General features: G+C 41.3%; 1 long non-coding RNA gene across 1 annotated transcript; it reads right to left on the bottom strand.

The window, feature by feature from the left end:
- On the bottom strand, positions 1 to 27,256 carry LOC136840248 (uncharacterized). The gene is made up of 4 exons (XR_010853566.1): positions 26,985 to 27,256; positions 21,390 to 21,515; positions 8,610 to 8,732; positions 1 to 186 (listed from the first exon to the last, which is right to left on the bottom strand). It is a non-coding gene; the product is annotated as an uncharacterized lncRNA (long non-coding RNA).

Genomic DNA, 27,256 nt, shown 5'->3' with positions numbered 1-27,256 from the left:
AAAAGAATTTTAAAGAACTTCTCCGTGACGTAATCTTTACAGAGGGAATTCTCGAAAGATAAGTAGAACTTGTATCGGCTCTCGGCTTTTTTATAGCAATCAACTTTGGTGAATCTTGGGCATTTCAGAGGTCCGCATTTCCCGTAGACATCCACTGGAAAGTACTTCTGTAGTTGTCTTGTAATCCTTGGTGAAGGAGAGGAAGATAATGGGAATTGATTATTAATACTAATCTTATTTAAATGCGTCAGCATTCACATTTCATTTGATAACAACATGAGAAGACTCATTAAATGAAATTTGTGTTTCTGTTTTCTTCTTGTCGACTACATTAGAATGACAAAAATCTCTCCTTCCCCCCCAAAATAAATTATCCATTCTCTTAGCAAAATTAAGGGGGTTGGTGTTGTCTGCCCATTCAAAATATGTAACAGATTTTCCAGAAAGCTAAAGAATCTGCAGAGCCTTTCAGTAATGGTGGGTATCGATGTAACTTTCTTATTCGTAAACATCTTGGTAAATAAAGCATTAGAGTTTATCAGGATGGTTGTTCACACATCCTTTCCAATGCAGTAAAATTTGTGAGCATTCCAGGATCATTTGTTAATAATTTTGATTTTTTTTTATCACCGTTGATGTAGCTTTCGTGCTGGTAGGATGTGTCTGTGAAGTGCTCTGTGAAAAGTGCCTGACTTGCGCAATGTTCGAAGTGAATACGAAGAAGAGGAAGGAAAAAGAGAAAGTAAATACTGTAGAAATTAAATCAAGTAAAGGGAAGATCAAACTATCGTACGAATATTATCTCATAATTATCGAAGCAGCACGTAAAGATGGAATACCAAATAAAATACTGGAGAAGGATGAGTCAATCCAAATCGAGAGAGTGTCAGCAACCTGCGGACATTGCTCTGGGGAAGTTGATGAGGAAGGAACTTGCTGTGAAATGTGACATATGGTTCCATTATGAATGCTCAGGTATCAAGGTCAGATACACACCCATACTTCGTAGTGATAACATATTGTACATCTGTAATAATTGCAAGAGGCCTGAACAAAGAACACACAAAAAAAGTCATTGAAGATGAACTTGAAGAAATAAAAGAAAACAGAGATATTAACAAAGTTGATTCAGGATTCGGCTCAGAAAACTAGTGACGTAATTATCAACTTAGGTGAAATCCAAAACAAAAATGATAATGTTGATGAAGATGTAAAGACCATGATGAACATGGACAAAAGTTATGATGAATCACTAAAGACAAAAAAAGTGCTTCTGATCAAATCTACAAACGAAGAGAGCACAGCAGCTAATGAAAAGAGAAAGATTATGAGTAAAATAACGGCGCCAGTTGAACAGGTTAAAAGAACAAGAGATGGACACTTATTTGAAATATTTCCAGACAGGAAAAACTTAGAAAAGGCAAAAATGGAGATTCAGAATATCAACAATATATCAGTAAATGAGAAGGGTAAACTTAAACCAAAAATAAAAGTAGTCTATGTCCCGAAGGATGAAGAAGACATTGTCGATAACATTGTAAAGAAAAATCCATGGATAGGTAGCCTCATTTCTGAAAATGACGACCTGAAAATTGTAAAGGAAATGATAGCCAAAGATGACAAATATAAACACTATATCATCAAATGCACACCACAAATACGAAAGGCTGTCTATGATAGAGGTGACAAATTGTGTACACTGTATAGCCGTTGCAAAGTATATGACTGGTACATGCCCTATCAATGCTATAAATGTCAAGAATTTGGTCACAGCTCAGCAAATTGTAGAAATGACCAAGCTTGCCCTAGATGTGATGAAAATCACAAATCAAATGAATGTGCCAGCATCATCTTCAAGTGTAACAATTATGTAAAGAAAGCCCATAGTGATACTAAACATAAAGCATATGATGGCAATTGTAAGGTGTCAAAGAAACGAGCAGGTAAAAGTTACTGCTACTTTATTACAGATCCAGGCAGTTTATATAGCGGCCGACTGACGCCGGCCCGCGAGAGACAATGGAATTGACTGTGACCTGAGGTCGAAACAATAAACAATAATATGCAGTGAACGAGTACAAATTACAATACAAAACCTACAGAACTACAATATGGATACAGTCTTGATGCCTGTGAATGAAGAAACATGTGATACACAATGTGTGACATTTGTATAAATACGCATAAAGTAAAAATGATTAAAATGCGTGACCTGGCACGTTTTAGGCGTGACTAATTGAGTTTGAAGAAAATGGGAAGTCACCAAAGAAAACATGCTCAGCGGAGACTTAGTTAATGGCGCCGCCCGAAACACTACGCTGGCGCCCGATGTGGTGACTTTACAAATACTCCCCCCCAAGGCGGGGACGCGTCTGACTAATCCCCTGTATCTGCTGGGACGCTGAAGGGTGCCGCGGCTCCTTGAAGATAACGGAGGGGTCTCCCGCCTGTGAGGCTGCTGGTTGGGCGGTCCCTTCCTGGGGCGGCGCGCGCCTGCGAGGTGAGTGGCGTGCTGGAGTGCGGTTGGGCGGAAGGGTGCTGCGTCGCTGTCGGGACTCTCCGACAGAAAGGCGGGCTTTAAGCGGTCTATTGAAACGCAGTCGTCCTTGCCAGGGAGTGCCAGCTGGAACGCCTTGCTGTTTCGTTCCAGCACGCGGAAGGGTCCCCTGTAGGGCTTGGTTAGTGGTGGACGGACGGCGTCGACTCTGACGAAGACGTGGGTGGCGGATGACAGCTGTGGCGGCATGAAGGTGGTTGCTTTGTCGATGTATGGCGCCTGCAAGGGCGAACTTGCCGGCCACGTCGCAGAGCCTCTGCAGTGATGGGGAGTGGCGTTCATCCGTCACGAGCTCTCCCGGCACCACGAGGGGTTCCCCATAGGTTTGTTCAGCTGTAGATGGGGTGCCGTCGGCTCTGGGGACGGTTCTCAACCCAAGGAGGACCCACGGCAGCTGATGTTTCCAGTCCTCGGCGGTGCAGCGGGCCATGAGGGATGACTTTAGGGACCTGTGGAACCGTTCGACCAGGCCGTTGGCCGCTGGGTTGTACGCTGTGGTGGTGTGGTGCGTGGTTCCCAGCAGTTGAGCCAGGGCTGACCACAACTCGGAGAGGAAGGCGGGGCCCCTGTCGGTTGTGATGTGGTCCAGGGCGCGAGCGGCTAACCCAACTGGAGAGCAGGGCCTCGGCGCATGCGCTGGCGGTGGCTTCTTGCATGGGTGTGGCCGGGCCACCTCGTCGACGGTCTACCACCATCAGGAGGTATCTGGATCCGCCTGATGGGGAAGGGGGCCCGACGACGTCGATGTGGATGTGGCCGGCGGCGCCCTGGCTGTGGGAACTTCGCCTACCCCGACTGCGTGTGACGACCCACCTTACTGGTCTGACACTGCAGGCACTGTTTTGCCCAGGCCGTGGCGTCCTTTTGCACCCGTGCCAGATGAACTTTTGAAAGCAGTTTGGCCGTGGTCCTGCGGAGGTGTGAGAGGCCGTGAATTATGTCGAATACCTGGCGGCGTGAGGCTGGAACCAAGGGCGGGGCTGACCTGTGCTGATGTCGCAGAGCAGGCTGGGGCCTTCGGGGCGAGGGTCACGTCCGCCACTGAGGGACGTGATGGCGGTGCGGTATGCTGGGGTTTCTTGGTCAGCGGCCTGTTCTCTGGCAAGGTCCTGGTAATCTACACCAAGCTGCACTGCGTTCAACTCGACTCTGGAGAGGGCGTCTGCTACAGGATTTTTCTTGCCGGGAGGTACCTGACGGAACAGGTAAATTCGGCTATGGCTGAGAGGTGGCGCTGCTGTCTGGAAGACCATGCGTCCCCCTGCTTCGTGAAGGTGTGAACCAGTGGCTGATGGTCTGTGAAGATTGTGAAGGCGTCCCCTCCAGGAGGAACTTGAAGTGCCGAACTGTGCGGTACATCGCGCAGAGTTCCCTGTCGAAAGGTGCTGTAGCGGGTCTCTGCGGATTGAACTTCTTGCTGAAGAAGCGATGGGCTGGGGCGCCGTTGATGATTTGCTCCAGAACAGCACCGCAGGCAACGTTACTGGCGTCTGTCGTCAGCTGGAGGGGGGATTTGGGATCCTGGTGTGCCAAGGCGGATGCCTTGGCGAGGGCGGCCTTCGTCAGGGAAAAAGCCTGCTGCTGGCTGGGTCCCCAAGACAGGGACTTCGGTTGGCCTTTAGGACTTGCGTCAGGGGGGCCGTGGTGTGCGCGATCCCGGGGATGAACCGCCTGTAGAAGTTTACCATCCCAAGGAACTCCTGGACGGCCTTGATGGAGGTGGGTGTCGGGAACCTGGCTACGGCTGCTACTTTCGATGTAAGAGGCGGGCGCCTGTCGGAGACACCTCGTGACCCAGGAATTCTGCTTTCTGGACGCCGAAGGTACATTTGTCAAAACGGACAACGAGGCCGTTCTCTTGGAGGCGCTGGAGGACTGCCCTGATGTGTCTCTGGTGTTCGCTGTGAGACCTGGAAAATATGAGAATGTCGTCGACGTAGCAGACGCAGAACTTTATGTCCCCAGGATGCTGTCCATGAGCCGCTGGAAGGTGGCCCGGCGTTCCTCAGCCCGAAGGTGGAGAAGGCGAACACATAGGACCCGAAGGGCGTGATGATGGCTGTCTTTGGTATGTCCTCTGGCGCAACAGGCACCTGGAAATAAGATTTAAGAAGGTCCAATTTAGTGAATATTTTGGCCCCGTGAAAGGAGGCCATGAGGTCCTGCATGTTGGGTAGAGGGTAGTGGTCGGGCTCTGTTGCAATGTTGAGCCGCCTGTAGTCGCCGCAGGGTCTCCAGGAGCCGTCCGGTTTCTGCACCATGTGGAGGGGGGAAGCCCATGGACTGGAGGCTTTCCTGCAGATGCCCATCCGCTCCATCTCCCGAATGCTTTTTCGCCTCCTGAAGGCGCTGAGGGGGAAGCCTGCGGAACTTCGCATGTGTCGGGGGCCCTTTAGTCGTTATATGGTGGTATATGCCGTGCTTGGCTGGGGCCCCGGGGACTTGGCGAAGCTCGGGCTTAAATACCTCAGGGAACTCCGACAGTAGGTGTGCATACTGGTGGGGGGCGACGGCGCTGATGGTGGGTCTGGGTCCCGCTGTTAACGCGAGAGACCGGCAGGAGTCGGTATCGAGGAGGCGCTTGTGCCCCACGTCGACTAGCAGGCCGAAGTGCGCCAGAAAATCGGCCCCAGGATTGGGGTTCCCACGTCCGCGACGATGAAGTCCCAGGAGTAACTCTGGCCAGGATGGAGATCGACAGGCGCCTGGTGCCGTAGGAGAGGATGGGGTTCCGTTGGCGGCCGTCAGAAAGCGGCCTGGTCTGGTGTCTGGTTGCGGTCTCTCTGGATGCTGGGAAGACCGATTTAAAGGCCCCTGTGTCGACCAGCATCATCCTGCGAGACGGTGTCGCGGGCGTAAAACCTACTGTTTTTGAGGCCCTGGGTTCTTCGGCTGCCATGGCGGCCTGTCCTGCTGGCGCCGCCACCGTTTTTGAACGGGCGAACGAGCAGGGCGGCAGGCAGTTTCGGGCGTCCTTTCCGAACCACTTGTGGTAGCGACAGAAGCCCGGGACCTCCATCTGCTGTGGTTCGGTGGACGTCTGTTGGCGATAAGCGTTGACGGGCTGCTCGTCCTCTTCAGGCTGGACGGAGCTGACCGGCTGTGTGGCCGGTTTTAGCCGCTGTGAAGCCTTGACGGAGTCTGTGAGATGTTGCGCCGTCTCTGAGGTCCTCGATAGGCATGGTGTAGGGGTGAGCGATCTGGTTGCGTACCTCCGGGAGGAGTTGGCGAAGGTAGAATTTCCGTCGCGGCTTATCTCCTGCCTCTTCTTTGTGCCACCCAAGTCTGGTAGTGACAGGAGATCTACGACCATGCCCAAGCGTCTCTTGAATTGAGGTCGTGGCATGGGTTTATGGCAAGGTCGATAGCACAGGCGGCCCGCTCGGCGATGGGCAGGGAGCAAGCTTCGAGGAGGAACTTTTGTGGTGCTGTATGTGAGGGTGTGTGTTTGGTACTCGCAAGATGAGTTTTCTGTACACGTCCTCCGGAAGGGCGTTGAGCACTGTGTCGGCCTGTAGGATTTTCGTCCGTCAGGTCCGCGATTCTGATGTGGCTCTCCACCCTGCGCAGCCACATCGATGGGTTCCCCTGCATAAACGGCGGCAGTTTTACGGTGAGGGCGGCCCACGATTGTGTTGCCCGGCCGCCGTGTGTTCGGGCGCTGGTGTGGAGTTGCGGGAGGGCCTCGATGCAGGGGCGGCGCGGGTGTGATGGGAGGTAGGTAAACCTCCGAGTCGCGGGGTCGCGTTTAACTGCATGAAGGAGGATATCGCGTCCATGCTCGCTCCTTTGACCCCTTACCGGGTGGGGTACTCCGCGTCAATACGCACTTTCGTGCGCCGTGTGGTTTCACTAGTGACGCTGGTGGGGTACGCCGACGAGAGTCAGCACGCTCAAACGCTGGTTACAGCCCGTGTTTAGGCCGCTAAGAGCGTTTTGGAGAAATCCTGGAGCCAAGACTAAGTCGCCGTGTCAGTCCGCTAATGGCTCCGGGATACTCCGGGGTCACCACTGTAAGGTGTCAAAGAAACGAGCAGGTAAAAGTTACTGCTACTTTATTACAGATCCAGGCAGTTTATATAGCGGCCGACTGACTCCGGCCCGCGAGAGACAATGGAATTGACTGTGACCTGAGGTCGAAACAATAAACAATAATATGCAGTGAACGAGTACAAATTACAATACAAAACCTACAGAACTACAATATGATACAGTCTTGATGCCTGTGAATGAAGAAACATGTGATACACAATGTGTGACATTTGTATAAATACACATAAAGTAAAAATGATTAAAATGCGTGACCTGGCACGTTTTAGGCGTGACTAATTGAGTTTGAAGAAAATGGGAAGTCACCAAAGAAAACATGCTCAGCGGAGACTTAGTTAATGGCGCCGCTGAAACAATACGCTGGCGCCGATGTGGTGACTTTACACAATAAGTGCACAGTATATAAAGAACATGTGTCAAAGGTGAAAAATATGGATCATGGCTTTGACTAATAATATTCTGTGCAATTTAATACAAGAAGATAGCAAATTTAAAAAAGAATTAAAGACTCTCCAATTCTGCAGGAGCTACGATACTGACAAGAAAACACTGAAAGACAATTATAAAATATAAGAAGCACCTTATTTTGAAAACGTACAAGGGCCCGCCAGAGAGGGAATTAGCCCTGTGGAGGACTGTACATAAAACCAGACAAAGTGAAAGAAAGTGAAACTGTTGTTTCTCATATTAGCCAACTCCACGTTTTCTTATTTAGCACAAATATTACCTTAAGACAATTTAACTAGATCACCTCCAATAAGGAGGAGGTTTTTGTTTGGTTTGTTTGTTTATTTGTTAGCAGGATTACCCAAAAAGTAATTTTAAGAATTTTTTTACCTCATCCGGGTCTAGATACAGGAGTTTTGGGGGTGCGGGAAGCAGGCGGGGTGGGAGCAAGAATGGTTGCTTAGCCTGGGCTGACCAGGTTTCGTGCTTTCTGTTTTATTCGTTACTTCTTTTAGACTATGTTAGTCTATAAAATCGGCAAAAATTTACAATGATTTTATTATGAATACGGGAAAAATTATGAAAATATGGATCAAAGTATGGCCATACAACCTCTTTCTCCTTTGTAACTGCGAGTAACACTGGTCAACTGGTTATTAATGAGAGTTAGGCTACCTGTGCGTGAATAAGTGACAATAATCTATACTATGGTAAAATTCTCTGTTTAGTCACATTCATTTAAGCTTCCCGTCGTATAGCCTAGGGCCAGCCTCTCTCACAACTGGCCATTAAGAAGTATGCGGAATGATGCATTGGTCTCAACTTCGGGCTGACTGATTAATGTCCGCAGAGGTCGGAAGATGACGCTTCGACCCTGTTTGATACTACCGCCATTTATTACAGCTAGTACACGAGATATTAAGAATACATAATTCATTGTAAGACGTTACAGTCCAACACTGCACCATTTCAAGAATAAAATATTTATCATGAGTGTAAATTCAGTATTTCGTTAACGATTTCGTTATTAATAAGTAGGCTAAGAAATTTCTCTCTCTCTCTCTCTCTCTCTCTCTCTCTCTCTCTCTCTCTCTCTCTCTCTCTCTCTCTATGCATACACTTTCCTCTGTTTTTGCTGGTCATCCCGGCTATGATAAGGTTTTATATGTGAAATACTCTCTCCCTTCCCCCCCTCCTCTCTCTCTTTCTCTCTTGGGCATCGTGACAAACAGTAACTACTGCTTGATCCAAAAACCGAACGAGGGGCGATATAGGAGAGTTTCCTAAAAGTCCGGTATGCCTCTTTTGAACCTAGCAGTTAAACTTGTATTTAGTTGTTAATCATCTGTTGTGGGCTACAGAGAGAGAGAGAGAGAGAGAGAGAGAATCGGAGGTACCCAGACGAGATAATTATCAATCCACCGGTGGGAATCATTTCATGAGACATTAATCGAATCCTTTCATGAGACATTCATGAAATGTTTTCGGTTTGTACCACTGTAAAAAAATAATGATTAAAATAATAATAGAAAAAAAGTATTAAAAACGAACTCACTGGCTCCTTCCACTGTCTGTACCACAATTCGACACGAACCAGGCCGCCATTTTGGTCTTTCCCTTCGCGTAGTTGATCAGTGAAATATTCTTGGGTTTCTTCCTGGGGAGAACCTGTCCGATGCTGAAGAGGATTGAGAAGATAAAGGTAAAGATGGGTGATGGTCGTAATTCATGTTTTCGGTTTCATGTGGAAGTCTTTATAAAGGAAAAAACCATGGACCTTCAAAAAAGAAATAAATGTGTGTATGTGTTATTTTATACATATATTTTTTCTTACCATACTCCCTTTTTCTCTAAGGAGGTTATGGCTCCAGAAGTGCTACCCTTCCAGTTTTCGTTAAGTACTGTTGGGATGAGGTTGCCAGCCCAACGCCTGTCTGATAGACGTTTAACAAGCTTAAGTGCCTTCTGCATTGGCATTTCCATATGGACATCCATCCAAATATCAAGCAGATCCAATGTTGCCGAACTTGGGTGACTGGACGACCAGCAATATATTGAGCGTCTTACATGAACACATGCTCATAGAAATATACGTATATATTTTTTTCAACACCAAACTGTTTCCTCTGACAGGAGGGGGAACTGGCTTTATATAAGAAACAGCATAATAGTCACTTTCAAATTCATATTTTACCTACTGAATTGCGGATGAACCACCACCTGTTTGGAAAAATGTCCTCCGTACAGCCACTTCATACACCTGTACAGAGGTCCCATAAGGAAGCGCATCGAACTCCCTACCCAGTATTCACTCTAGCCCTTTTACACTTATCCATCCTTTCCCAGGTCTTCCACTCTTTCTTCCCTCTGACTCTGAATTATAAACTCTTTCCAACACCATATCATGGTCCACTTTTTCCACGTGACTGAATGATTTCACCCACAAAAACTCCCTGTTGTTCATTTAACCTAATCAAGGAATTGTACAAACTCCTTATCTACGCCTTCCATCTCCACTCCTTCAATCCCAAGCTCATTATCCACACATTAGGCCCCTGTATGCTCTCCCAGCTCCATTCTTATCCAACTCATAAGTCTTAACTACATATGCAGCCTCATTTTCACCAGTTCCTCTCATCATGTCTATCCAAATTCATTTTTCAACCAAGTAATGATCAGATATAAAAATGTGAATATGGAATAAAAATGTGAATATTCTCTTTGGTATATTACATTAATAGGTTCCATCAATAGAATTGACTGTGGAATTCGAAATGATAGTATCCTGCCGTTTTTGGATTGCTTAACGTATAGAAATAGTGATAGGTTGAATATATTGTGTACAGAAAACCTAACGGTATTTCTGCCTATGTACATGTTTTACGGGTCAAGCAATACATTAAAATCAGTTTTCACGTCCTTTTTTTTTTTTAAGTGCTTTACATATATGTAGCTCTGAATTAATTGCTGATGAAACAGGTATGACTAGGAATGCGGGCAAGAAATTATAATATCCCGAATTATTATTAGACAATGCATTAAGAGCGCCAACAAGACTTGTAGTACAAACATCCTGATTGTACTACTATATAGGAATAGTTTCAAGGATATTTGCCTTCCACTTGAAAATTTAGGGTTAATGTAGAATTCAAGACCAACAACGCAATGAAAAAAGTACTTTGGCTCCGTTTACACCAAATGAGTTGAGTCATGGTTTGCTTTACTCTCCTTGAATCGGCAACACACTTCACATTGAGTTTGAACGCATTGCTGCAAAAAACCCTTTACAACGAATGAGTCGAGTCACGATTCTCTTTACTCTCCTTGAATCGCCAACACACTTCGCATTGATTTAACGCATTATTGCAAAAATCATTTACACCGAATGAGCCTAGTCACAATTCTCTTTACACTTCTTGAATCCCTAACACACTTCTCATTGATTTGAACGGATTATTGCAAAAAACAGTCGACACCTAATGAGTCGAGTCACGATTCTCTACTCTCCTGAATCGCCAACACACTTGGCATTGATTTGAACGCATTATTGCAAAAAATGGTCAACAATGAATGAGTCCATTCACGATTCTCTTTACTCTCCTTGAATCACCAACTCACTTTGCATTGATTTAAACGCATTATTGCAAAAAATCGTTTACACAAAATGAGTCGAATCATGATTCTCTTTACTCTTCTTGAATCGCCAACACACTTCACATTGATTTGAATGCATTATTGCAAAAAACCGCTTACACTGAATGAGTCGAGTAACGATTCTCTTGACTCCTTGAATCGCCAACACACTTTGCATTGATTTAAACGCATTATTGCAAAAAACCATCTACACCGAATGAGTTGAGTCAGAATTCGCTTTACTCTTCTTGAATCACCAACGCATTTCGCATTCATTTCAGCTCGTTGTAAAAAACTGTTTGCACCGAATGAGGTGAATCATAATTCGCTTGACTCTTCTTGAATCACCAACACACTTTTTTTTACACGGAATGGGTAGAGTAATGATTCTCTTCTCTCCTTGAATCGCCAACACACTTTGAATTAACTTGAACGAATTTTTTGCAAAAAACCCGCTTGAACCGAATGAGTCGAGTCACAATTCTCTTTACTCTCCTTGAATCGCCAACACACATCGCATTGATTTGAACGCATTATTGCAAAACACCGTCTACACCGAGTCAGTTTACGATATGCTTTACTCTCCTTTAATTGCCGACACACTTCGCACTGATTTGGATGTATTATTGCAAAAAAACCGTCAGCACCAAATGAGTCGAGTCACGATTCACTCTACCCTCCTTGGATTGCCAAATCACTTCGCGTTGATTTGAACACACTATTGCAAAAACCATCTACACCGAATGAGTCGAATTAAGATTTGTTTTACTCTCCTTTAATTACCAACACACTTGGCATTGATTTGAATGCGTTATCGCAAAAAACCATCTACGCTGAACGAGCCGAGTTATTATTCATTTTAATCTCCTTGAATTGCCAAAACACTTTGCATTGATTTGAACTCATTATTGCAAAAACCCATCTACGCCAAACAAGTCGAATTACAATTAGTTTTACTCTTCGTGAATCGCCAACATAATTCGCATTGATTTGAACGCATTATTGCAAAAATCCGTCTACACTGAACGAGTCGAGTTGCGATTCACTTTACTCTCCTTGAATTCCCAAAACACTTCGCAATGATTTAAATGCATTATTGAAAAAAAAAAAATTTACACCGAATAAGTCGAATTAAATTCGGTGATTCACACATACTTTTATTTGAAACGGGCACCTGGCAACTACATCAACCCGTGAACAGCAAGACTGGAAGAGTTACCAGTCAATTTGCAAGTACTGCTGCATTCCCGTCACTTAGGTAAATAAAATGTTTGTTTAAGGTTGTTTATTAGAATGTTATATATTCATTTCTATCTTTTATCAACGTGTATTTATTCAAAACAATAAATAACCATTTGCCTTAAATTCCTCCGCGAGGGGAATTTTTTTGTTTATGATACCTTATGTCATTACCGGAGGCACGAATTGATCGTTAGGTGCTCACTAAACTTTGCTTTGCGCGATAAAGTTGCTGTACAAAAATGCATAGTGGTAATTTTTGGTTATTGCTCCATGTAACCGTATACCAAATGCTACGTCCATAAATTTGATGTTATTGTAAAGTTAATGAGTTATAATTTATTATGCATTGTTAAAAACGTCCCAAAACCAATTTAAAGCATACGCATCACGAGTTGAAGTTAGCCCTATTGGAAAATGTCTTGCGACTTTCTTAATTCACCAACAATCGCTAAACATCGATACCTAATTTCTTTTTATTCAGCACAAAAGTAAAACAAATTGCCTTTCTTTTGAAATATAATTCATTACTATTTGTGTTAAATGTGTTATGACAAAGGGCAGTGAAACAAGGGCAACATGTACAGACGAGTTGTAGGTAAGTGGCACCTGTTGGTTACTATTTTTCAAAAAATCACAAAAAATAGGTACATTATGGAAACATCTAATTTTTATTCACACGATGAGAAAATTGAATACTTTTCATTTCCAATAAATTCCGCTGACTGATGAGGAGGTGGAAGACTAGCTGCTGCAGCAATTCACTTAATAATAGGAAAGAAGAAAAAAGGCGTGAAAGAGTATAGTCTAAATGTTTCTGATTAAAAAAAGACCTATACTCATATACAATATTAATGAATGAATTTAAATTAGAACCTGAGAGAGAGAGAGATAGTTAGTTTATAGGTTGTTATTCAGTGTTTCCCCGGACAGTTAAGTATACCTCAGTTTTACCAGACCACTGAGCTGATTAACAGTTCTCCTAGAGCTGGCCCGAAGGATTAGACTTATTTTACGTGGCTAAGAACCAATTGGTTACGTAGCAACAGGACCTACAGCTTATTGTGGAATTCGAACCACAATATAGCGAGAAATGAATTTCTGTCACCAGTAATAAATTCCTCTAATTCTTCATTAGCCGGCCGGAGACTCGAACTCGGGCCAGCAAGTGCTAGCCGACAACTCTACCGACTCGCCCAACGAGGAACTTTCCCCGGGCAGCGCTGGGTTGGTCAGCTAGTATGTGTATGTATATATATAATTATTTATATATATATATATATATATATATATATATATATATATATATATATATATATATATATATATATATGGAGATGTACCACCAGGAAAAATTAAATACTGCAAACCTGGCAGGTTTTAGTCTTTATATGTAAGGCATCTTTTACAGGATTGATAGGCTGTGGTAGAAATTTACAATATATGTTCTAAAGGAACAATAAAACGAACATACAAACAGTTGGAAACCAAATATTCACACCTGACGTGTAAAAAAAAAAAAAATATGTACGCTTTAACATCTGAGGTCAGTATGCTATTTACAAATCTGGTTATTTATGCGGATGGGCTCACACCTGTTGCCCTTGTCTATGTCAACTGCTTTCCTTAAAATCTATGCATTTTACACATTACTTTGAAATTAATGGAACGAGTTTTTACTCTCGACTGATGTCAATATTTCATCAGAAATTGTCTCATAAAGCTGGACTCAATCATGTTTCTTTACAGCATACCATTTTGTGCTTTCGCCAAGTTGGGTGCATGACTTTTTTTTTTTTTTTCACTAACATGAACAAAAGCTCCACTGTCCACCTGTGCATATCTTATACATTGTTTATGTTGTTCAATTCTTTTTTCCCGTTTCTGGAAATAGCAAAACTGAAATTGTTTATTCTCTAAATAGCTACGATTGCCAAAACTAAGATACTAGTAAATTTTTAGAATTACATATAAACATATATATATATATATATATATATATATATATATATATATATATATATATATATATACTGTGTATATATACAGTATATATATGCTTAAAAAATCACAGTATATGCATGTGACTTCAGTATATAAGTAATTGCCACTGGAAAATGAGATGCAGAAGTTCAGTACCAAGCACTTTCACGTGCTGTTTATTCGCGCATCATCGGTGCCACAACGATGCGTGAATAAATGACACGTGAAAGCGTTTGGTACTGAATTTCTGCCTTTAATTTTCCTAGTATTTGCTTATAGTATGTTTATATATATATATATATATATATATATATATATATATATATATATATATATATATATATATATATATATATATATATATATATATATATACACATGGACGGCATAGACAGTTTTTGCAATAATGAGTTCAAATCAATGGGAAGTGTGTTGGCAATTCAAGGAGAGTAAAACAAATCTTAATTCGACTCATTCGGTGTAGATGGTTCTTTGCAATAACGCGTTCAAATCAATGGGAAGTGTGTTGGGAATTCAAGGAGAGTAAAACAAATCTTCGTTTTTTCATGCATATTCCATGTTTGTGATTATGTGAAAAACGTTACTTAGTTCTTTGATCAAATTTATAATGTGCTGAGATAGACTCGGGAAGGCATGTATATATGGTTAACTGGCAACGTTTCATCTATCTACTGTCTCTTGCTCCTCACCGCTCTGTTTGCTGATAATTAATTCCAAACCTCATTTAAACCAGTATAGGTTTTCATTGTTGATTTTGTCGAAGTAATAAACAATTATATTAATTCTCATAAATTATTATCAAAATCCACGTAAATTCTGATAAAAATTGATGTTATATGGGATTTGGATTTATTGTTGTAGGTTAATCATACGTTTGACAGCGCCTAGAAGAAAAGGTGGAGCGTCAGGCGAAAAATAAGAATTAACCCATAAAGCACTGAAGGAAAAGGTGACGTAAAAACGAACATTTAATTTGTTTTGTCTGTGTTTGTATGTCCGTCACAGGGTAGGGGTTTGATTTTGAGTTATAAACCTTTCTGGGGTGACATAGAGGCCGTTTGGAAAATTTTGTTTGGGTCTGTCAAGAGGTTCGAATTTTTATAGCATCCAAACAAATATACAAACATTCACTTTTAAATTATATATATATGTATGTATGTGATTAAATTATATATATATGTATGTATGTGATTAAATTATATATATATGTATGTATGTGAATGTATACAGTATACCTTGCATAACGTTGGTAATTATTAGTTCCAAAACTTATGGCTTGTGTTGAAAAAGACTTAATTTTAATTAAATGTCTTAAACACCACAATTTCATTAGCATCGTCAGATAGAAATACAAATAACTTTTTGACAGAAATATACTTTTTCCTTCATACTTTCTACTTTAATAGAAATATACTTTTTCCTTCATACTAATGTGAAGAATACTCAAAACATCTCACCAAAAGGCAATCCTAAGTAGTCCATAAACAATTAATAACGATGCTTATAACGTCTTTTCAATACTTAAAATTCTTAGCTAAAAAAGATAGGCCACAGGTGGAGGTTGGAGGAGAGGGTGGGACACTTCCATTTCTTCTGCCTCTTGTGGCTGATGTTCAGTGTGAAGCAAGAAGTTGTAGAGATTGCTCTAAAGAGTCTTACACTTATTTTCTTATAAAATGAGCCCATAAGGAATAAGATTGTCATGAACTGCCTACACAAATTTTGAAAAGGGTTCAGTGTAGGAATTCATCTCCTCAAAGAATGCAAAGCATTTCTCCAGGTACAAAAAGGCCTGGTGTATTTTCTTTTGGTGGTGAAATGTTGTGACTCTGGTTCTCGCTCTTCATGGTGATGCTGTTCTTGAAGCTCCATCAAATCCTTAATATCTGCCTCAGTAAGATATGAAAACTCCTCCAAATCCATCTGCAGCTCATTACTCGACTTTACTGAGGATTTGTTCACAAACTGAGGACAAAGTTTCCTCCTTATGCCAATCATAGCTGGGCACAAAACTTCATTTCAAGCACTACTTATAAATTTCTTATTTCCTCTAGAAGTTGCAGATTGTGACATTGTCAGTCATTTCCATCACTACAGCCTTCCTTAGCATTACAATGAAGATAACAAGACTTGAAAATGGCGATGATCCCTTGGTCCATTGGCTGCAAGAGAGAGGTGGTGTTGAAGGGGAAAAAAGCAATGTTGATGTTGGGGTGGAAATCATCAATGTTTTGCACGTGGTCAGGAGTATTGCATAAACCAAGGAGGATCTTTAATGGGATGCCCTTGTTTAACAACATACTCTATCTGCATTGCTAGTATGAAGTGGTTGAATAACCCATCCTCAAAAATTTACTCGCCGTAACCTTGGGGTCTGACATCCATGTAACTGGGAGTTAGGGCTTGGTGATGTTCTTCAGTGCTTGAGGATTTTTGGCATTATACACTTGCAGCAGATTAAACTTGAAATCTCTGAACACTTTCCTCCCAGCATTGGAGCCAGACATAGCCTTCTCTTCTTGGCTACGAATGACCAGTCTGGCATTCTCGTCCAGAGAAGTCTCATCTCATCAGAGTTGTTCCAGAAGATAGCCTTCTCCATAATTATCTCTGCCAACAATGCTGGAAAATCTGTTGTTGCTACTTTGTCAGTCAACGCACTTTCTCTTTGAATCTTCATGTTATAAAGACTGCCACTGCTTGAAGTACATAAACGATCCTGAACCCACTTTGAGTTCAGTGTCTTACTCTTCGGGAAGCTTCTTTTTCAGGTTTGAAACAAAACCAGTGCTTTCCCTGAATAAACATCTGGGTTATGGGGATGCATTGAGTCTGCTGTTCAATCCACAGAGAAAGAAGTTTTCCATTTCCTCATAGACATTGCTTCTTTAGTTGTAGATGATGGTGCACTTCATTGCAGACATCCTCTTTGACATGGTTGAAACTCCTCTTTGGTATGGGCGACTGTTGATACTTGTTCATCTCAGGCCATGTACACAGCCTCCTTATACTACACCGAAATGCCATGGTGCTTAGCAGTGTTAGCAATAGAAGTTTTCTTGGAAGTTATGGTACAAATTAAGTACAAAGAAGACACAGCAACTTAGTTTGCAAGCAAAACAGAGAAAATGCAGTGACTTATACAAGCAAAGCACAAAAAAATATGCAGTGACTCACTGCAAGTGCACACGGTTGAACCACACGAACAACCTCCAATGATGGCAAGTATTTAAACACTGGAACATCGGTCATCACGTAAATGTTATTATTATTATTTTTGTGTATCACAGTTATCCATATTCGACTGGTTTTTTTTATAGTGTGGGGTTCCGGGTTGCATCTTGCCTCCTTAGGAGTCCATCACTTTTCTCAATATGTGCGCTATTTTTAGTAGTACACTCTTCTGCATGAGTCCTGGAGCTACTTCGGCATCTAGTTTTTACAGATTCCTTATCAGGGATCTTGGGATCATGCCTAGCGTTCCTATGATTATTTTACAATTTCCACTGGCATACCGCATACCCAATATCCTTCTTATTTCGATTTTCAGGTCTTGCTACTTATAAATTGTTCTCTTTCTTTCTCATCTACTCTGGTGTCCCATGGTATTGTGACATCAATGAGTGATACTTTCTTCTTGATTTTTTCAATCCATGTCGCGTCTGGGCTATTGGCATAGATTACCATATCTGTTCTGATACCATATTCCCAGAGGATCTTTGCCTGATCATTTTCTATCACTCCCTCAGGTTGATGTTCACACCACTTATTACTGCAAGCTAGCTGGTGTTCTCTGCACAGGCTCCAGTGGAGGGCTTTTGCTACTGAATCATGCCTCTTTTTGTACTGGTTCTGTGCAAGCGCCGGACATTCGCTTGCTAAGTGGTTTATGGTCTCGTGTTTCATATTGCACTTCCTGCATATGGATGAGATGTTATTTCCATCTGTTGTTCTTTGGACATATCTGGCTTTTAGGGCCTGATCTTGTGCTGCTATTAGCATTCCTTCTGTTTCCTTCTTGAGTTCTCCCTTCTGTAGCCATTGCCATGTTTTATTGCTGGCTAGTTCTTTAGTCTGTCTTATGTACTGTCCATGCAGTGGTTTGTTGTGCCATTCCTGTTCTGTTTTTCATTCTCCTGTTTCTGTATATTTCTGGGCTTCGTCTACTTTTATTAGCCCTTCTTCCCATGCACTCCTTAGCCACTCTTCTTCACTGGTTTTCAGATATTGCCCCAGTGCTCTGCTCTCGGTGTTGACGCAGTCCTCTATGCTTAGTAGCCCTCTGCCCCCTTCCTTTCATGTTATTATAGTCTGTCTGTATTTGCTCTTGGGTGTAGTGCTTTGTGCATTGTCATGTGTTTCCTAGTTTTCTGGTCTATGCTGCAAAGTTCAGCCTTCGTCCACCCCACTACTCCTGCACTGTATCTGATTACTGGTACTGCCCATGCTCTTATGGCTTTCGTCATGTTTCCAGCGTTGAGTTTTAACTTGAGTATCGCCTTAAGTCTGCATATATTCTTTCTTGATCGTGTCCTTCATCTCTTGGTGTTTTATATCCTCTCCCTCTATTATTCCCAGGTATTTATTATTATTATTATTATTATTATTATTATTATTATTATTATTATTATTATTATTATTATTATTATTCAGTAGTAGATGAAAGCTATTCATATGGAAGAGGCCCACAGGGGCCATTGACTTAAAATTCAAGCTTCCAAAGAATATGGTGTTCACTAGGAAGAAGAGGAAGTAAAGGCAAATACAGAAAGAAGAGATCTCACTTATTGAAAAAGAAAAAAGAAATTAATAAATTAATAAATAGATAAAAATGTATTAAAATGAAGGAGAATAGTATTAGGGTAGTAATGCATTGCACCTTCATTTGAACTTCTGAAGTTCCAAATGCACGTCATCCTCTGGAAGGCTGTTCCACAGTCCAATGGTGTGAGGAATAAAGGACCTCAGGAACTGAGAAATTCGACAGTGAGGCACATTTACTGCATATTGATGCTGCTGTTCAGCGAATCTGGTTGCTCTTGGCAGATAAAGGGGATCAGGGACCAATTGTAAATGTGAAAGATCTATGTTGAAGTACAACTTATGAAAAAGCGACAAACAAGAGACCATCTGTCAATGGTCCAAGTCAGCTCTGCTACTGTTAGGAAACAGAAACCACTCTGTCTAAAAGAGATAAATCACTGACAGATGCAGACATCCGCACTGGAGAACAGTATTCTAGTAAAGGAAGTACAAATGACCTAAAACAGGTTGCATTGATTTTATCTCTGTTGTAAATATATGAGGCCTTACGAGCAATACTTAACTTCTGTGCGGCATTTGCTGAAACTGTCATTAGATGTTTCTCAAAAGTAAGATGTAAGTCAAAAGTTACACCTAGAATTGTTAAAGCTTCAGATTCATTCAGCCAAATTCCATCCACCTGAAGGGGAGGGTGGGGTGGGACATCTGTACAAGATCTGTTAATCAATGATGTTTTCGTTTTACTGGAGTTCAGTCTCATACCCCACCGACTACACCGTTCCGTGATCCAATCCATGTCCTGATTAAGGCTGAGGGCAGCTTCATTTCTCATAAGTGGAGACTTTACTACACACACAAGTGTTGCATCATCGGTATACTGAACAATCTAGTTTCCCAGGCCAACAACCAAATCATTTGTATATACTAAAAATAACAGTGGACCAAGAACACTTCCCTGTGGAACTCCAGACACAATAGGTCTTGGTTCACTAAAGATCCCATCCACAGCAACTCGCTGCTGCCTACCTGTGAGGAAATCTTAAGTAAATAAAACATATCCACTCACTCCAAGATTCTGAAGTTTATAAATAAGTGCCTTGTGATTTACTAAATCGAAAGCAGAACTAAAATCTATTTGAATTACTCTGCACTCGAAACCCTTATCAGGGTTCTCTTGCAAATGGCATGTCAAGTCTGAAAGAGCATTGCAGGTACCTAACTACTTCCAGTATGCATATTGACTATCAGCTAACAATCCTTTAGATTCCACATATAGTGGCTTGAAAATAAGTTTTTCAGCAACTTTGGAGAGCACAAGGAGAATAGAGATCGACCTGTATTACTGCAGTTTGCAGATATGCCACTCTTTGGAACAAGCACTGCATTACCAAGCCTGCGCTTATCCGCAAAGATACTACGTCGACATAAAAATCGGTAGAATCTACTTATCTTGGGAGACAACACCCTAGAAACTTTTTCAAAAAACAAAGGGAAGAAACCATCAGGATCTCCTCAACCCCAGCTATGAAGATTATCCAGAATTTCCTTAATCCCTAGAGCAAAATGCAAATTTTGTAAGAATAGGTTTAGGATAACAAGTATCAAGGAGAGGGACATCCTCAGCTGACTGCTTAGCTTCAAAAGCTTGATGAAACAGCTCAGCCTTTTCCGCAGGACCAGTAACCAATCTACCATCATCTGTTAGCAGTGGTGGAATAGAAGACAAGCCTTACTTAAAGATAGATGATGCCAATTGGGTCCTCAGATGAGGCTGAGTAATTCCTTCAAGTTTCCTCTTCAAGGAATTATTGAAATCTCTCTTGGCAGTACGGTAAGTTCTATTCGCAGCACGGCGAGACTCAACAAAAATGGCGTTGAATTTGGCTTATTTGTCATGGTAGGCTCGTCTACATGTATCATCAAATAGGTTACTAGTTTAGAATTTTTTAGTTTTTAAATGATTTAATACATTACAGTGTATATCTGTGTATTTTAAACTTACAATTTTATGCGATTTTGTATTTTTCATTGGCTTTAGACAATTCTCATATATAGCACCAAACATCATGTAAACAAAAGGAAGTTACGATAGGATATGCTAACAACTACATAGTTCTTTGTTACCAAGTTTTAAGCTACAAAATACATAAAATACAATGTACAATGTACATTGTATTTTATGTATTTTAACACTCAATATTACTTGATTTTTAAAATTTGTATTGGTTCTTAGGCAATTTTCTCGTACAACACAAATCAAGTTACTGCTGGATATGCCAACAACTGCATAGTTCTTATTTGTTTTGAATTTTTTAACTACTTACTATTATGCAAGTACAGTATATTAAATGTACTATAACATGCATTTTTATGTGATTTTGTACTTTTTGTTGGGCTTTAGGTGATTTTCGTATTTTTATGACTTTTCATATTTTCGCTGACCAACATAAATTTTAGCAAACCGACACAAAGGTGACTTATTTTTCCTCATATTTAAGAAAAAACTGCTGTAAAGTTGAAAAAATTGGGACATATATATTCATAAAACCATCAACCCAATCATCATCAGCTTTAGCATCACCATTTTCATCGTTGATGCCACAACATGATGATCATTCTTATCTGCAAACTCTTCCCCTGTCCCCGCACCCCCACCCCTCCTCCCACAAAAAAAACAAACTATATTTTCTCTCACCGCATGGAGATATCAGAGTCCCACCTGTAGGTGAGGGTCCAGTTAAACTTGTTTCTATGTTTCTGAAGCCTCTTAACGTGTCCAGGTGGCTCAGCGTTCATGAAGATATAACGAGTATGAGGTGATCTGGAATAAGCACATTAGAACTGGTTTATGTTGTACTTGACGATGAAGGTAAAGTGGATGACAGTGGTAATGGTGATTAAGAAAGGTAACAACTGCAGTAATAGGAGGTTTTAGTGTTATGATCAATCATCACTGTCTTGTATCAGTAACAGTGAAAATCATAACAGCAGTAGATAAGAGAATGTCTTCATTCAAAACCACCTGAGAATCAATAAATTGGGAAACCAGTATAATGTGTATAAAGGCATTTCATGAATCTCATTTGGTTACCTGTCACATATCATGAGAACATAATTCAATTAATTTCTAATTGATTTACAAATTAACTAGGCTATCTGAACCCATCATTCTTATTTCTCATATGCACACTTTCCTGCGCTTACCCATAACCATTTTGCCCTCTTCTAGACTAAATCATAAAAACATAAAAAACAAGTCTGTGTGTAGACTGCAAACATCTACCAAGGCTGAGCATTCAGTCTGCCTCACCCCCCAGCAATCCTATATCCAGATCACACATCTCCCATTGTGTCTTAATCGTATAATCTGCCTCTTTCTAAGCGTTTACTGTCACCTAAAACAGAGACATCTATCAAAACACTTTTCTTGCCCATCTTTATGTTATGGAATAGCATAAAGGATATAAGAACTGGATCTCCAGTTACTGAAATGTTTCAAGGAGACCTTATGCATAATGTTCAACTTTAGTCAGGCACAAACCTTAGAGATGTACTGTCACAATATGTGATGTAAATAAGCTCATGGTGAGAAGTAACCTTTTTGGTTTTATAATGTGAATAGAACACTGAATAAAAGGTAAAAAATAACTTATTCACAAACAGGAAGGGCAATTTCACTGCAAACTTCAAGCGCCTTGTTGAACTGGTCTGACTGAGATTTTGTTTATGCTCCTCATCTGAGATATGGTCCCCGCTCTTAGCTGTCACTAAAATAGGTTGCTCTAAATGAAGCTCTAGGATCTTTCTGTGAGAAGATAGGGAGTGTGAGATAGGCTGCCTTCTATCAGTTTGCTTTGCTGGTTATTTGTTTGACTGTCTTGTCCTTAGCCACAAAGTGTAGTTGCTCTCAGATCTCACTTGAAGATTCAAGCCCACATTCTGTGCTACCACTAAGCAGAACTTAGTTAGGCAATTGGAAATAACCTAAAAAAAAGCAGATTACATAAAACCTCTCAGAAAAGCATTATCAACAGGCTTTTAAGCATAAAAAACTGATAAACTCTTATTGAAATCTTGCTAACGTTCACAAAAAAAAAAGCTGCTAAGAAATTAACAATAGATGATAATCGTTCCAGAATGATATTGAGAACTATCAACTACTCTCGAACTTCAACAAGAAATCAGTATTCAAGGGGAAACTTTAGAAAAGAAACTAATAATCTTATAAATTATGCTGTGACAACACACCACTTAAGAAAATTTATCTAAATTTTCTGAATTCAGCCTGGTGAGGTAATCCTTGCCAATGTTGAGCTTTCCTAGAATGCTCTCCACTCTAAAAATTGTAGGTCTGGAGTGCTATGGACCACCTCATGATTCTTGGACATTCAATCTTGCCATGTTAAATGTGTGCCAGTAACTGTGGTCAGTCTGTATCACAAAATCCACCTCATACAGGTATAGATGGAATCTCTTGGCTGCAAAAATTATTGATGGTACAATAGTTGCACTTCTTGAGTTTCCTACTTGCATAGGCAATTGGAAATATTGCATCAGGAAACTCTTGCAGCAGGATGCCTCCTAGCCCTTCATTCAATGCATCCATCCTCACGATGAAAGCCCCATTGAAGTCTAGTGTATGTAGTATTGGTGTATTTTCTCAAGCCTGCTCAAGTCCATCAAATGACTTTTGTTGAGGTTAGTTCTATTTCACCTTGTTCAATTGTCCCTTCACTAGATCATACAAAGGCCCTGCTAAATTTGCATACTTGTTCACAAACTTCCTGTAGCATTCTGCCAAACATAGAGATGATCCCACTTGCACTTGGTCTTTGGTGGTGCTGCATCCTGGATCCTATGTAACACTTTGAAGGATGGATAGTCAGTGCTGCTTCCCTCACTCATTGGAATAGGTCCTTTAGTTCCCTGACGATCTTCCCATGATGCCTGTATAGACTGATTCAAAGTCTTGGTAAGACGATAGTATCTGTGACCAATGCCATTAGCTTCAATGGAAATTGTAAAAGAGAGAAAATATACCGGGCATATCTCCCGCGGAATGTCTTCAGTAATACTTTTCAAGGATGACTCTGGGAAGCTGAAGGAAGACTACAGACAGCCACCAACAAGCAGGAATCTGTGCAGGAAGAATTTAAGGAAGATTTGTTTGATACAACGATCGAGAATGATTCTAAATTCCTGAAGGAGTCAAAACAGCAACATAAGTGGGTCACTCAATATCATCCAGAAGAAATTAATGTGGTTGAATAAAGGCCCCATCAGAAATGACAGGCCTTCTGATGGATACATTAACCAGGGAAGCCAGACGCCAACAGGAAAATTACTGGAGTAAGATCATCGCCCCTAACCTGAAGGAATCATCCTGCCAGCTCTGAGAACATCTGGACATCATCGTTAGAAAAGGTGACAAGACCACTGTCTATGTCATCATGAAATGAGAATATGATGATAAAATGGATGATAAAAAATCCAACCCCTAACCAAGGCCCCTACTGAAAGCCTAAAGACAAACTTGATTGCGATAACTAAGAAGATCAATTCTGATAATAGAGCTATGAAACTGCCCACGATCATTGGAGACTACAGGCCAGGGTATTGTTACAGCACCATCAAGACCCTTAAGGCTGGCAACTTGTTGTGCCCTATAATCATCCAAGTTAACTCTCCAGCTCATGAAATAGGCAAGATTCTGAATGAGATCATCACTCCCCACATTCCTAGGGGTACTCAGTGGTTTCCCAGTAGCGTTTGTTGATATTTTGAATACTACGTCTCCAAGATCTACCATCGAATCGCTGGATCACGAATATGCCAGTGGATGAAACCATTAATATTATTTTAAGAAGTCTATCGCTGGGATGCCACACCCCTGGACATACCAGAAGGTGCCCTTCAATGTCTTTTCAAAATCTGCACCAAGGAGGCCCTCCTCCTCTCACTTATGGGTGACATCTTTTGACAGGCAGATGGTGTCACCATGGGATCCCCCTTGGTGTCGTATATGCCAATATGTACATGGCAAATGTTGAGGAAAGAACCTTCAATTCCCATCTGAAAGTGAAGATATATACCCGATATATAGACGATATCTTCATTGCCACTGACAAAGAAGTCACCCACCTACAGTATGCCTTGAAGAGGAACTCTGGCCTAAACTTCACTATTGAATATGGTGTCAAAGGCCGACTTCCCTTGGATGTAAATGTGGAGAAGAAAGGAGACAGGTACAATACTACCATGTACCAAAAGGGAACTAATGTGGGTCGGTGCTTTAATGCCTGTGGGGAGTGCCTGGGACACTTACAAGTGCTCTGTGGTAGCTGTGTACCTGAGACATGCAATTATGCATTCTTCCTCACGGAAGGCTATTCACGCAGAGCTCAAATGTCTTAGGCAGCTCCTAACTAATAACAGATACGACAGTAATCTAATAGAAGGTTGCATATGAAAACATTTGGACGTGTATGTCAGCACACCAGTGACGACACCTACCTCATCAAGAAACATCATATTGTATTACAAAGCCGCATATCACAGCCAGTTCAAGGATGCGGTCAAGGCCATGAAATGAAGAGAATAATTACCAGCGGTGCGACACTTATGAATCTGGACAAGAGTATTTCCTTACATGTCTACTGTTGCTCAAACCTAGTCAGCACCCTTGTAATGCAAGATAGCATGGCCCCCTGTAGAGAAATGTGGGAGTCAACCAATACAGTATACAAGTTTTAAGTGCACCGAAGGGATATGTCATGCCCTCAGCAATTACTATATAGGTCGCACCACCACCACTCTGCGCAGGCAATTGCAAGCTCACCGCAACCAAGGGGCAATATTTCAATACTATGTAGACGATTTTGACCATAAACCAACACCAGAAGAATTATTAGAAAACACAGAGATCGTGCATAGAGAAGAACAGTTCCACAGACTGCAAATAGCAATGACCTGCATTAAATATATAGAGGAACACAGACTTCATCCTCCCTTCTTCAAGAAAACCACAGGATATCCATGAGAATCTGAAGGGAAACATGAGCGACGGAACACCCCTTGACACAACTACCGACAATGAAGCAAATCAAGACTACAGCTAGAGATGGGAATCCCACCCTTGCCACACCCTTGGCTGCAAGCCACGGCGTAGGATGCGTCCTTTGGAGCACCAGGAATGCCCGTGCTGCCGCCCAGACCACCAGTAAGAGAATGAGACCTGGCCAATAGAAATTCAGCACCCAATGATGTCATTTTTGAAATTCAAAAATCCACATGCAGTTATAAAAACTTCATATGTCAATTTGTGATCCAGTCCTGACGATGCTGCCAAGAGGTGGGGAAAAACAAGAAGTAAATAGAAAGAATCTTGAATAACTTTTCCTTATTCCTGAGAAGCTTGTCTGGAGAGAAAAAGAAGTATAGACTGATTCAAAGTCTTGACAAGACTGTGAACAATGCCGTTGACATCAATGGCAATTGCATAAGAGAGAAAATATGCCCAAATAGCATATATATATATATATATATATATATATATATATATATATATATATATATATATATATATATATATATATATATATCAGTAATATAATATATATATTATATTACCAATATAAATCGGCATGTTTTTATCTATATAAGTGTGAGGGTTCTAGTATATACAAACAGATGTATTACTTAGGAAATAGGTTGCATCTTTATCACAGTTAGCTTACAATATCAGAAATATTGATTCCAACCAATCACAAGCTAGCTATGCATTGCCACATCTACCTAAAACCAAAACCTACATTCATGGGTGGACAGATGGAATGAAATAGACGATAGCATATATTCCTGACACAATATAACTGGTCTTAGCTGAAAAAGACAGGTATCATGTAAGCCCGGCATATATGAGTGCATTTGCACCTAGTTTGAACCTTCTCATAAACCAATAAATACTTCCTCTATTCATATCACAATATATCTGACAAGCAACACAGCTGTGCTTAATTACCAAAACATTTCAATAAGCCCACCTCATACTTACTGTAAGGAGAGAGGAGGATTGTGTGCGTAGAAGGGTCATGGACATGGAGGTGGTTGGGAGCAGGAGGAGGGGAAGGCCAAGATTCAGATGGAAAGATAACATAGCAAATGACATGCGGGAAAAAGGGTTGAGAGAACAGGATACACAAGATAGAAGAAGATGGAGAAGGCTTACACGGAACAGCGACCCATATAGAGATGGGTAAAGGCTGAAGACAAAGAAGAAGAAGATACTTACCGTAAGGGAGGAAAACTTTTGTCCTTGGATCGCTGGTGCCATACAACAGCATCCAGTTCTTCATACCGGTACAAATTGCGTTTGTTCGTTACTGTGCATGCGTTATACTTGCATCCCCAGCGAAGGAAGGCTGTTTGTCCACTGCCCAGGCCAAAATTCTTAAGGGCAGTGCGAGGCTGATATTAATTTATTAAACAATGGAATTTGATAATTAGTAATGGGAGAAAGTATCTTTTTGACATCATTAGCTATCAAATATATATCATTTATTA

The sequence above is a fragment of the Macrobrachium rosenbergii genome, chromosome 7 (genome assembly GCF_040412425.1).
Source record: "Macrobrachium rosenbergii isolate ZJJX-2024 chromosome 7, ASM4041242v1, whole genome shotgun sequence".
Classification (NCBI taxonomy): domain Eukaryota; kingdom Metazoa; phylum Arthropoda; class Malacostraca; order Decapoda; family Palaemonidae; genus Macrobrachium; species Macrobrachium rosenbergii.
The sequence above is the reverse complement of the archived record's forward strand: the minus strand, read 5'-3'. Positions and strand labels throughout refer to the sequence as shown.